Raw genomic sequence first — 13,157 nt, 5'->3', positions numbered from 1 at the left:
TGGTTAGATTCCTTTGTTTGGATTACCCTGCAACGTCATCACGTAAACGTCAGTGATCACAATATTTGCATGTTCTTTTGCTGTGGAAAGTAACAAGCAAACTGATAAAGTGCAGATATGTATCATATTGTGTATTTAATATGGGATATATGGGATAATATTTAATATATTTCCATACATCATAAATGTTGTACAGTTCAATGCAAACATTTGTTGGTCAAGTTTTTCAAAATATTTACTAATGGCTTACACATGTGCTATCCATTTCATATTACCATTGTTTCTTGAAAACTTTGGTGGGTCTTAAATTGCTGATCTTCACTCAATCTATCAATCTATCAATCAATCAATCAATCAATCAATCAATCAATCAATCAATCAATCTATCTATCTATCTATCTATCTATCTATCTATCTATCTATCTATCTATCTATCTATCTATCTATCTAGTTTGCCAGTGTTGTTACTAAAACAACATATTTGAATAGGCAGCAACAAAAATGTTGCTTTTCTTAAAAAGGGTAAGTAAACAAGAGCAAAGTTTAATTTTGAAAAGGGATAAAACAAATACAATTACAGTGTTCAGTTTTAAGGGGGTTCAGAGCCACCTGTCCATGCTGAAATATTTACCTAGCTAACTAATTAAAACTAGCTGTGTGAGCCTTCTGTAAAAATGATTATTTACCCACCCAACAAGTCAACTTCAGTGACTTGCAAAAAAGCAGTTATAGCTAGCTAGCTAATCACTAAACCAGTAGCCACCAAGTAAGCTAGTAAGTTAAAGAAACACACGCTTGCAAAAAGGCAACCTCGGCTGTGGTAACTACACAAGACTACTTATAAGAACGAAAAAAAAAAACTTGATATGAAGATGACATTTTTGTATGGACTGCTGAGAGCAGCTAGCTACAAACAGGTTTATATAACCAAGTCTTTACCACATATCTAAAAAAAAAAAAGTGTTGTGGTTTGGCCATCATGGTTGCCAGGTCCAGCTAAAATATCCAGTCCAAAGTGTCTCAAGTTTGCTCTTTAGATGCTGAAACTAGCCCAAAATCTAAGGTGTCACTACCAGTGTACTCCTGCTTTCTATTGTCACTTGAGATTAAGCATACATACATTTTTGACTTTTTGCCATTTTCTGTTCTGTCTTCATGAGTTTTTAAAGCTCCTTTCTAAAATTTTGTTTTACTGTCTTGCAGACACACACACACACACACGCAGACGCACACGCACACGCACACGTTGGTCCAACTGTGTCAAAACCAGCATTGTTATAGGTTTCTTCTTTTCTTCACATTAGATATTTAAATGTATTTCACAGATAGGATAACTTTTTGGAATTAGAGTACCTCTATTACAAGTACTTATTTTACAGGACTATTTTACGTGTTAAGAATTACATAATACATCCCAGGGTTTGAGAAGGTCTTGTATTTCATTCACACAGCTAGTGAAAACACAGCTGCTTTCACAGCTATTTTCCTTTAATATCTGTTACCCATACATTTATGTAGTTTGCAGTTTACCCGTTCAAGGTCCTTCTTCGTGTGTTTCGGCTTAAAGTAAAGAAAAACACAGTTGCAAGAAATTACATTGTAAACCCCCTAAAATAACAAATTATTTTACAGCATAAAATTAAATGCACTTTACATGGTGTTATTGAATGCATTTATTATTAATCTTCAGTCTAGCCAGGAAAAAGAGTTTTAATGAGTATTTATTTATTAGGATTTTAATGTCATGTTTTACCCACTTTGGTTATTTTCATGACAAAAATGGTAGTTACTGGTTACACAAGATTCATCAGTTCACAAATTTTAATGTCAAACACTGTCATGGACAATTTTGTATCTCCAATTCACCTCACTTGCACTGTGGGAAGAAACGGGGAGAACATGCAAACTCCACACAGAATGGACCCGGACCGAACCCATGACCTTCTTGCTGTGAGGTGACTGTGCTACCCACTGAGTGACCGTGCCATCCCTTTTTAATGAGTAAGATGAGAAGGGAAGTGTGGGTAGTAGGAGTGCTTTGCCAAATAAAATACTAAAAATACTGGTTTTGGCACCGATAATATCAAATGATGAAGTGTTTCAGGTTTTATTTTGTCCCATTCTTTCTGCAAACATGCTGCAAGATGTGAAATAGTACAGGGTTGTTGTTGCATTTTTCATTTCAAAATGGTCTACACATTTTCAGTTGGGGACAGGTCAGGGTTGCAGGCAGGCCAGTCCAGTACCTGTACCCTCTTCTTCCACAGCCTTGCCTTTGTTGCTCTAAAATCTCAATGTACTTTTTTGCATTATTGCTGCCAACACAAAAGGTTGAAAAGGATGGTCCTTTTCATTTTTGGTCTGAAGCACACAGTGTCCATTTCTTTCAAAAAAGATTTGAACTACTAATTTGTCTGACAAGTGGTGCCGCTGGACATGGTTAACACAAATCTTCTTTTTTTGCACAGTAAAGTTTTAAGTGGCATCTGTGAATGTAACTTCATATTGTAGTGCTTGACAAAGGTTTGCCAAAGTAACCTCTTGCCCATGTGGTTATATCAGCTGATGAATGACTACTTGATGCATTGGCACCTGCGATCTGCGATCATGGGTGTTCAGTTTAGACTTGCACCACTGCCCTTTTATGCCCTGAATTTTCTCTAGATTTCATCAATCGTTTAATGATATCGTGCATTGTAAAGTAAAAATATGCAAATTCCTTTAAATCTAAGAAACATTATTTTTAAACATTTAAGTAATTTCTCAGGCATTTGTTGGCAAATTGAAGATCCTCTGTCCATCTTTGCTCCTATATATGTACAAAGCATGACGTATCTTGAGGTCATACTGTCTCCAATGAAATAAAAGTCAATGTAAGATACACTGTGTTTTTTGTATTTGCATTTTTCATACTGTCCCAACTTTTTCTGATTTGGGGTTGGAAAAACAAAGTAAGTAACATAATAATAAAAGTAAACGGAAATGTCTAACGAGTTTGTTAATAAAAGGTCACCATAAAGATGTACTGCTTTTCAAACAGGCACATCACAGGTTTGCAAAAGACCACTTGAGCGTTCTACAACACTCATGGGACATTTTCTTGTCTGGATACATGAGACAACAGTTCATCTAATTGTAAGAAACGAAGGGGAAATGGCAAGTCTGATTAATACCACCAGCAGCAAATGTTACTGCCTCTACAAAGTATTTGTTATTAATCACAACCACATAAATTGTCTTTAGTGAATAAATAATTAATATTTCAGAATAATAATAGTCATGAAAAGTAAATGTTTGTTAATAATTAGGCAATTTATGTGTAAATCCAAGAAAGTTGTTTGCCTATATATTTTATCATTGTAGTTTCTTGCATTTTCTGTTAAGATTATGAATAAAAACTAAACTAACTAAATAAAATAACACACAAAAAGTACACAATACAAAATATCACTACACTTTTTTCTTAGAATAGGATGACATTTTTCTTCATGGGTGAGGCAGCAGAGCATTTTTCTACCAACAGCATAAGCATGGAATCCAACACTTTATGATAATATTATTAAAACCATGTTAAAACATTCCTTGCTGTCTTTGAAAATATTAATATATTGTACTCCCTGGTAACAGAAAAAATACTGCTGGTAAAATATGTATATTCTTGGCTGGTTGTGCTTACAGTAAACTATCAGTGTGACCATGGTAACCTTGGCATAGGAGCAGGAATTGAAATAGACAGACCTTTTTGGATTAGGCAGAAAATGGGCTACGCCACAAACCTTGATTTCCAACATCCATCATTCTTATCGATACATCAGGGCCGGCGCTAGGGGGGGGCTGAGGGGGGCATTGCCCCCCCAAATTGTGTCTGTGCCCCCCCCAAGCGTCTTCCGACATGCCCCCCTCCCCTTGGTGAACCTGCGCTCGGTTGCAATCACCAGGCGCGTCCGCCGATCCACATCGGGTGCTCTATTTCTACGTTTCTATTCTCATTGTACCCGGTCCTAGTGCCTCTGTCCCCCTTTGCCCCCCACTACGAGGCACCTAGTTTTACTGCCCCCCCAAACAGAGCGGTCCAGAGCCGGGGCTGCGATACATCATACATACAGTGGATACCCCTTGACTTTTTGCACATTTTCATTACTAACTTAATTGTATTTTCTGAATAGAAACAACTTTTAAATACAATGAATGATGCACACTAAAAAAAGTTTGTATGGGGGCAGTGAAAAATTTATTGACTGTGTATTGACTATGTATTGACTATTCAACTTGACGGTGAATTATCTAACATTGACTTTTTTTAACTAACAGTAACTTTTAAATTATTATTATATTTACTGAAGATAAATATGTATTTAACACTTACACTGTATTGCCAAATGGTCTTTTAAGCAATACCAACAGCCACTCTCCTGAGAAGCCTTCTCCCAAGACTTTGAAGTATGTATGTGAGAAATTGTGCCCATTCAGTTGAAAGAGCATTTGTATGGCTGTACACTGATGTTGGTCAAGAAAGTCTCAGTTGATATTCCAGTTCATTTCAAAACTGTACAGTGGTTCTTTAAACCAAGCTTTTCTTCATGTCTTTACAGACCTTGCTTTGTGCACAGTGATACAGCTGGAACAGGAAAGGGTCTTTCCTGAAATGTTGGTGCAATGTTGAAAGCATACAATTTCTTTACAATTCTTTTAATATAATGTATTAATTACACCTGTTAGCAATTGTTGAGGCAACTGAGTCAATTGAGGCTTTTTGTGACCTTCTGGATGAGCCGTTGATGTGTTCTTAGTGAGATTTTAGTCTCCTGGGAAGGTTTACCGCTGTTCCAATTTTTCTTAATTTGTGCATAATAGTTCTAATTTTGGTTTGCTGTGGATATATTATTAACTTTGTTTTTTTTAACATCCCTTCGGAACATGGCATTATGTGACAGGCAGGTTTTATTATAAGTGATGTTTAGATTTAACATGCCTGGGTGAGGCAAGTGAAGCCAATTGTTAATTGAAATTGGTAAACTGACTGATTTAGAAACAACTTTTTCAAACAAGGCCAGGTTCAAGTCAAGTCAAGGTTTATTTGTCACATACATGGTCATACACACAGTACAACTAGCAGTGAAATGCTTTAGTGACTAATCCGCCACAGTAGTTGTCGGAGCAGTTGTGACGGCAGCCGACCTCACCGGCGCCATCTTTCGCAGAAACAAGAAATAATGAACACATTGGGAAAGAAGGGGATAAAAAAAAAAACAGCAACCAGATTGTGCTCCCTTTAGGAGCACATTATGGTAACACAAAAAAAACAGCCCCATACAGCACACAAGCACATGTAAAAACATCACACAACTAGCCACGGGTTAGGGATGGGGGGATCGGAAAAGTAACCAACTACTGTATTGGTGGAATTAAGCTAAAATTAGATGAAACTAGAGTGGAGACGTTGGATTTGGGTTAGGAAGAGTCCAGACAGTTCTCCATTCCGCAGCAAGAAAAAGTCTGTACAAAGTTCGCGATAACATGGCTGTTTTTGCCCTTACTGATGCTGGACTGAACAGCATTTTCTGTCAATCTGTCAATAAATTAAATCATTATTGAAAAATCATTTTGTGTTTACTGGGTTCTCTTTGTCTAAAATTAAAAGTGGTTTGATAACAATAAACATGCAGGTGGCGAAAATACAAAAATAGAAGAAATTTGGAAGGGACAAATACTTTTTACAACACTATATGTTTAAATGTACCAGTGATGCTGAGGCTGATGACAGTCTGGATGATTATGATCCTGAAGGTTCTGGAAATGGAAAAGTGGCATTTGTGAACATAACTCTGTATTATAGTGCTTGACAAATGTTTGTAATCTCTAGTAATCAGCTATTGATTAATTACAATTCTTTATGCAGTGCTGTCTAAAGGATCTGAGATCATGGGTGCTCGTGCCCTTGCTTTTTATGCACTGAAATTCTTCAAGTTTCCTTAAATTGTTTAATAATAATATTTAATGTAGAGGGATAAATATTGAAATATCTTTCAGTCTTTCCCTGAGGAACATTGTTTTTAAACATTTTAATAATTTTCGCACACATTTGTTGACAAACTGAAGATACACTGATCACCTTTGCTTCTCAAAGCCTTTTGTGGATACTGCTTTTTTTTTTAACCAAATTATGATTACACTTAGTTCTTTTATACCTTCTATAAATTTTTTGAAATGTGTTGTCCTAAAATACAGTAATTGATGTATATTAACAAAAAAAATTAAATAAAAGCCAAAGTAAATGCATGAAACACTGCAGGGTTTTTTGGCATTATACATTCTGTCCTAACTTTTTCTTATTTGGGTTTGTACACCCACACACTGTATATAAATATATGTATACTGGTGCTGGTCATAAAATTAGAATATCTTGAAAAAGTTGATTTATTTCAGTAATTCCATTCAAAAAGTTAAACTTGTTTATTATATTCATTCATTACACACAGACTGATATATTTCAAATGTTTATTTCTTTTAATGTTGATGATTATAACTGACAACTAATGAAAACCCCAAATTCAGTATCTCAGAAAATTAGAATATTGTGACAAGGTACAATATTGAAGACACCTGGTGCCACACTCTAATCAGCTAATTAACTCAAAACACCTGCAAAGGCCTTTAAATGGTCTCTCAGTCTAGTTCTGTAGGCTACACAATCATGGGGAAGACTGCTGACTTGACAGTTGTCCAAAAGACGACCATTGACACCTTGCACAAGGAGGGCAAGACACAAAAGGTCATTGCTAAAGAGGCTGGCTGTTCACAGAGCTCTGTGTCCAAGCACATTAATAGAGAGGCGAAGAGAAGGAAAAGATGTGGTAGAAAAAAGTGTACAAGCAATAGGGATAACTGCACCCTGGAGAGGATTGTGAAACAAAACCCATTCAAAAATGTGGGGGGGATTCACAAAGAGTGGACTGCAGCTGGAGTCAGTGCTTCAAGAACCACCACGCACAGACGTATGCAAGACATGGGTTTCAGCTGTCGCATTCCTTGTGTCAAGCCACTCTTGAACAAGAGACAGCGTCAGAAGCGTCTCGCCTGGGCTAAAGACAAAAAGGACTGCTGAGTGGTCCAAAGTTACAGTATGTTCTCTGATGAAAGTAAATTTTGCATTACCTTTGGAAATCAAGGTTCCAGAGTCTGGAGGAAGAGAGGAGAGGCACAGAATCCACGTTGCTTGAGGTCCAGTGTAAAGTTTCCACAGTCAGTGATGGTTTGGAGTGCCATGTCATCTGCTGGTGTTGGTCCACTGTGTTTTCTGAGGTCCAAGGTCAACGCAGCCATCTACCAGGAAGTTTTAGAGCACTTCATGCTTCCTGCTGCTGACCAACTTTATGGAGATGCAGATTTCATTTTCCAACAGGACTTGGCACCTGCACACAGTGCCAAAGCTACCAGTACCTGGTTTAAGGATCACGGTATCCCTGTTCTTAATTGGCCAGCAAACTCGCCTGAGCTTAACCCCATAGAAAATCTATGGGGTATTGTGAAGAGGAAGATGCAATACGCCAGACCCAACAATTCAGAAGAGCTGAAGGCCACTATCAGAGCAACCTGGGCTCTCATAACACCTGAGCAGTGCCACAGACTGATGGACTCCATGCCACGCCGCATTGCTGCAGTAATCCAGGCAAAAGGAGCCTCAACTAAGTATTGAGTGCTGTACATGCTCATACTTTTCATGTTCATACTTTTCAGTTGGCCAACATTTCTAAAAATCCTTTTTTTGTATTGGTCTTAAGTAATATTCTAATTTTCTGAGATACTGAATTTGGGGTTTTCATTAGTTGTCAGTTATAATCATCAACATTAAAAGAAATAAACATTTGAAATATATCAGTCTGTGTGTAATGAATGAATATAATATACAAGTTTCACTTTTTGAATGGAATTACTGAAATAAATCAACTTTTTCATGATATTCTAATTTTATGACCAGAACCAGTATATAGGCCTATACAAAAAGCTTTGTCTGTTTTAATTCCTGCTCAAATGCCAAGGTCACCATAGTCACACTAATAGATCACTGAAAGTCCAGCCAGCTAAGGAATTTTTTAACGACACCATAGTGTCTCCTTTTGGACAAGGCAACTTATTTTCTTAAACCTAGTCTATTGTGTATCTGTGTTATTTAACCATTAGAAATCCCACACAATGATTGAGTTTTAGCAATATCTAGTAGCTTGAAAGTCATTGTTGCTTTTAGAAGCTTTTAAATGTTAGTTCATCTGCTATTATTAAGGTTGAACTTGTAGTTGCTGTTAATTTGAAGTGAACGTGTACTTTTCAAGAGCCTCATAGGAATGTGACTTGTGCAGTGGGAGGGGAGCTGGGGGCTAGTAAATTAAATGTCAACAGGCCCAAAATTTCTACTGGTGCACCTAATAGAAGCAGTATAAAATATAGCTTTTGGTGTATATCTTATATTCACAGTACATATTATCTGTTTAGAACTTTAAACATGATATAAATGATGTATAAAATCACATTTTGGTAAGGTAAACAACAAAAATGCCAGTTTCTTTAAAAGATCATGCACAACCTCTATCCCCCATCTCATTGTGCCTGCACCATCGATCAGCAATGCGTTAATTGCAGCAGTTATGAGGAAACCCTGTTTAGTCATTGTCCCTCCCCTCACAGACACACAGCCAATCATGTGTCTGTCCTGCCGGCTGATAGAGCTGAGATTAAAACTTGACAGCTCGAGATCTTAGCACTGGTGAGCAAGCATGTTTTACTGCCACCCAAGCACAGAACATTTACAGAGTTCCTAATATGCCATTTATCAAACCCCAAGTAGACTGTCATACACCTTTTTCTTAGCAGTGGCATTTGATTTTACTGCAAAATTTGGACAGTAATAACACTAAGGCTTCTAGAATGAACAATGGAAAGCTGAGAGACTGGTTTCCTGTTGCCTTGGCAGCGGTAGTCAAATATCTGGCATCCCTCACAATAGTGTAACTTACAACCTAAACTGGTTGTTTGAAATCCTAGAAAAGCCTTAGATGGTATTTAAATTAGAACCATAAATAGCAAGTGCGGAACAGCATGGTTATTTTTCTATGCAATTCCTAAAACAACAAATCAGGGATTGCATGATTTCAGGAATAACGTTTTTAAGATTATGGATTAGTAAGTAACCCCATATGACTCTGTATAATACTAAACTCTTATAATCTTATTTAAGACTGGTCACTGTTAGAAAGCATTACTAAAATGTATTCCTCTATCACACCAATGTTGAGGATTCTATACTGGCCACTGCTGGGTGGGAAAAGACTGGACTACACTGTGTAAGAACCCTGGTTAGTATCCCGAGGTGCCTGTACAGAAGTGGTAAAACAAGAGGTCAGTGGTTTGCACACACATCAGAGGAAGCGTGTGTCAGGCGAATATACCGTTCTCAGATGCGATTAAGGTCCTTAGCAGCGGAAGACTGATTGGCTACACTAAATTGGGAGATAAAGGGAGAAAATTTATAAATAAATAAAATAGTCAACAACATCCAGAAATGCATCTGTCATCTCTGGGCTAACGTTTGTTTATTATAAGACTAATGCAAAGTGGTCTAAAAAGGGCAACTATCAAAAAAGAACCTTGACAACAGTCAAGTGTCCTCAGATGATGTAACAGTGATAAACATGCCCTTGTTTGCAGCCATTATATTTAAAATAAGCATATACTGTACACTCCCTTTCACAAATACTGGTCCCCTTTTTGAAAATTATAAAATACAAAATGAATCGCATTAGGACATTTTTAGATTCACACAATTCCCACAATTATTGGCACCATTAGGAGTATTATTATTAAAATCTAACAGAAATATATTCTCATTCATATTAGGTTTTAAAGTTCAGGTGCGTGATTCATTTAGTAACACTTAAATAGTCTGCCATGACTTACTGTTTCACCAGGTTTTTCACAAATAAGTATAAGCTGTCACACAGGCCTTATCTCTTACACATCGATCACTAAGTCCAGAAAATACAGCTGTGAAACTGCACAAATCAGGAAATAGCTAAAGAAAATAGTAAGAATGGCCATTTTTATTATAAAGGCAAAAATAAATAATGAAATAATCTACAATCAAAGTCAGAAAAAGTTGCTATTGCAAATAAAAGCAAATAGTTTTTCTTACATTTACTTTGACTTTTATTTTATTGCAGACAGTATGAACCCAAGATATTTGTTACTATACATCCATTGCTGCATTTCAGGCCTGCAACACATTTTTAAAGAAGTTGGGCATTTACCTCTTTGTAATGTTGCCATTCCTTGTCACACCTAAAATACATTTTGGCACAGAGGATATCAATCAATGAAGTGTTTGAGGTGTTATTTCATTACATTCTTCCTGCAAAATGTATTGAGGTGTGCAACAGTACATTTTGTCAAATTTTTCATTTCAAAATTCCCAATACATTTTCTATTGGAAACAGGTCAGGACTGCAGATAGGTCAGTTCAGCACCCGTACCCTCTTTCTCCACAGCTGTGTTTTTGTAATGTGTGCAGCATGTGGTTTTGCATTGTCTTGTTAAAAAATGCATAAATGTTCCTGGAAAAGATGTCTTAAAGGCAGAACATTATGCTCTAAAATCCCAATGTGCTTTTCTGCATTAATGCTGCAATCACAAAGTGTAAATTACTTTTGCCAAGGGCTGTATTACTTCTGTTGTATTGTTGTGCCTGACAAAGGTATGCTGGAGTAATCACTTGCAATGTGGTTATATCAGCTTGGTGAATGATGCATTTTTTTGATGCAGTGTCATCTGAAGGATTGGAGATCACAGGTGTTCACAAATTTCTCTAGATTTCCTGAATCGTTTAATGATATTGTGCACTGTAGAGGGAGAAATATGCCAATGCCTTTCAATCTTTTTAAGAATCATTGTTTTAAACAATTTAATAATCGTCTCATGCATTTAGCAAACTGGGGATCTTTACTACTCAGCTTACTCAAAGCTAAGATGCATTTTAGAAACCTTTTTGAGAGTGGTGTGAGGTAAAATCATTTGAAATAATAATAAAAATAAAATATAATAATAATAATTTCTTTTACAAAAGTGATAGAAACAAATCTGCACCAGACTGAGGTTTTGTCTTGTGCACAGTGTTAAAATGGGAAAATGGTTCCTAAAATGTTACTGCTACTGAAATCATGATTACAATCACCTGTTGACATCACCTGTTTAAAATAACATAATAATTCAGGTTTTTTCACTTTATTGCTAGGCCTAAATTGCCTCTGTCCCAACATTTTTTGGAAAGTGTTGAAGAAGTGAAATGCTGGAACAGATGTATATTAATAAATGAAATGAAGTTCACCAGACAAAACATGATTTTTTTTAAAAATCATTCTGTCTGCAATGAAATAAAAGTGAAAAAATGAAACACTGTTTTTTCTCTTTTTTGCATTTTGCATACTGTCCCAACATTTTTCTGACTTTGGGTTGTAGACAGAAGTGATGTATGTCAGACTAAACATGTTGCACATTAAGCATGGTGCAAGTGCTGAAGAATTTCAAGGATTAGAGCTGTCAAATTACAGAAATTAATTAGATCTTTTGGGTCAAAATATCTTCCTCACCCACAAAACCAGTAGCTGTTTGGCAGTTGACAGAAGAAAACCTCTGCAGTCAAGAGCCACCAAACTCAAACACACACTTTGCCATGACAATATTTTTTATTGGAATAACATTCTATGTCAGATTAGATAAAAATAGAGCTTTACCTCATCCTCACTGTGAACCATGGTGGTGGATCAGGCATTTTTCCAAATATAATTATTTTTGTTAAGATCAAAGGCATAATCAATGAAGAATATTTTTAAATGTTATTTTGTTAATGTTATCCTGATATGCCAACATTTGTGGAGGTAATTTCATATACCACGACAATGTATATTTGAAACATTAAATATCTTTTTTGTTAACTAACTAACTAATTGGGGTTGTAAACTATATTTACTACTGGTGAAAAATACATACTATAAGTCCAAATAACCTCAAATGAGTCATAAGATGCATTTTAGAATGTTTTTTTGAGGGTGGTGTGAGGTAAAATGTTTAATAGTAATATTAATAAATCATAATAATTTCTACAAAACAATTGATTGATAGTAATCTCAAACAGACTTTGTCTTATCTTAAAATGGTTTCTAAAATTATATGAATGAATAAGTAACTAAGGTAATGCAAATGAGAAATAAGAATCTAACAGGACTATTGGTTGTTGTTATGCCTAGGCAGCATGGCTCAAGCTCTGCATTGGATTGGCGTACTGTTGAGGGTATTCCTGTCTTGCACTGAGTCTTTCCTGATTAAGATTAATGACCTGGATACAGTGGTCGATGAAATGAAAGTACAATGGGTAGGATCGTGGACACATGCAAGGTATTGGGAACTAGCTTTGGTTTGCACCACTAGCTACTGTCAGTTTGGTGTTTGGCATGCTATGGCTCTGCTTGGCAGGTCTCTGTAGGTTATATAAAAAATAAAATTACTTCTACTACTACTACTACCAGGCACGTGCACAGACCTTTTTGGGGGCAGGTTCTCAAGCCAAAAAAAAGGGCACCCATCGCCAAAATTATTAATAAAAAAAATAAAATAAAATAAAAAAATACAGTAGGATATTTAACTTATATATTTAACTTATATATTTATTTTTGGTAACACAATCGATACACATCTAATCAAATAACTCAAATTATCAAATTGAATAAAAACAAAACAGGCAAAAACAAAGCCACTTTGTGCACTTTTTAATAACCAAACAATATATTAAATAATCATCCAAAAATAGCTCACCTGAAGAACTACTGTACCTTTGATTTCAAATCAGAAACCCACTTTGGGTATTTAATGTTAACAATGGGCCTATTATTATGCCAATAAAATCAAATAGACAGCTAAATAACATATTCCTATTTATTCATCATTTTTTGTATGCTGTTTTATATCATAGAGCATTATAATTAGCCTTCTACATGTACTAGTTTGTAATGTTAGAAGTATAAATGCTTGCATGAAAATAACTCCTTGACTAAAGGTGACTTTTCCTACACAGCGTTTTGGCCGTGATGCTTTAATTAAAAATACTGTTTGTA

The sequence above is a fragment of the Trichomycterus rosablanca genome, chromosome 9 (genome assembly GCF_030014385.1).
Source record: "Trichomycterus rosablanca isolate fTriRos1 chromosome 9, fTriRos1.hap1, whole genome shotgun sequence".
In the NCBI taxonomy this organism is placed as follows: domain Eukaryota; kingdom Metazoa; phylum Chordata; class Actinopteri; order Siluriformes; family Trichomycteridae; genus Trichomycterus; species Trichomycterus rosablanca.
This window is presented reverse-complemented; position numbering follows the sequence as displayed.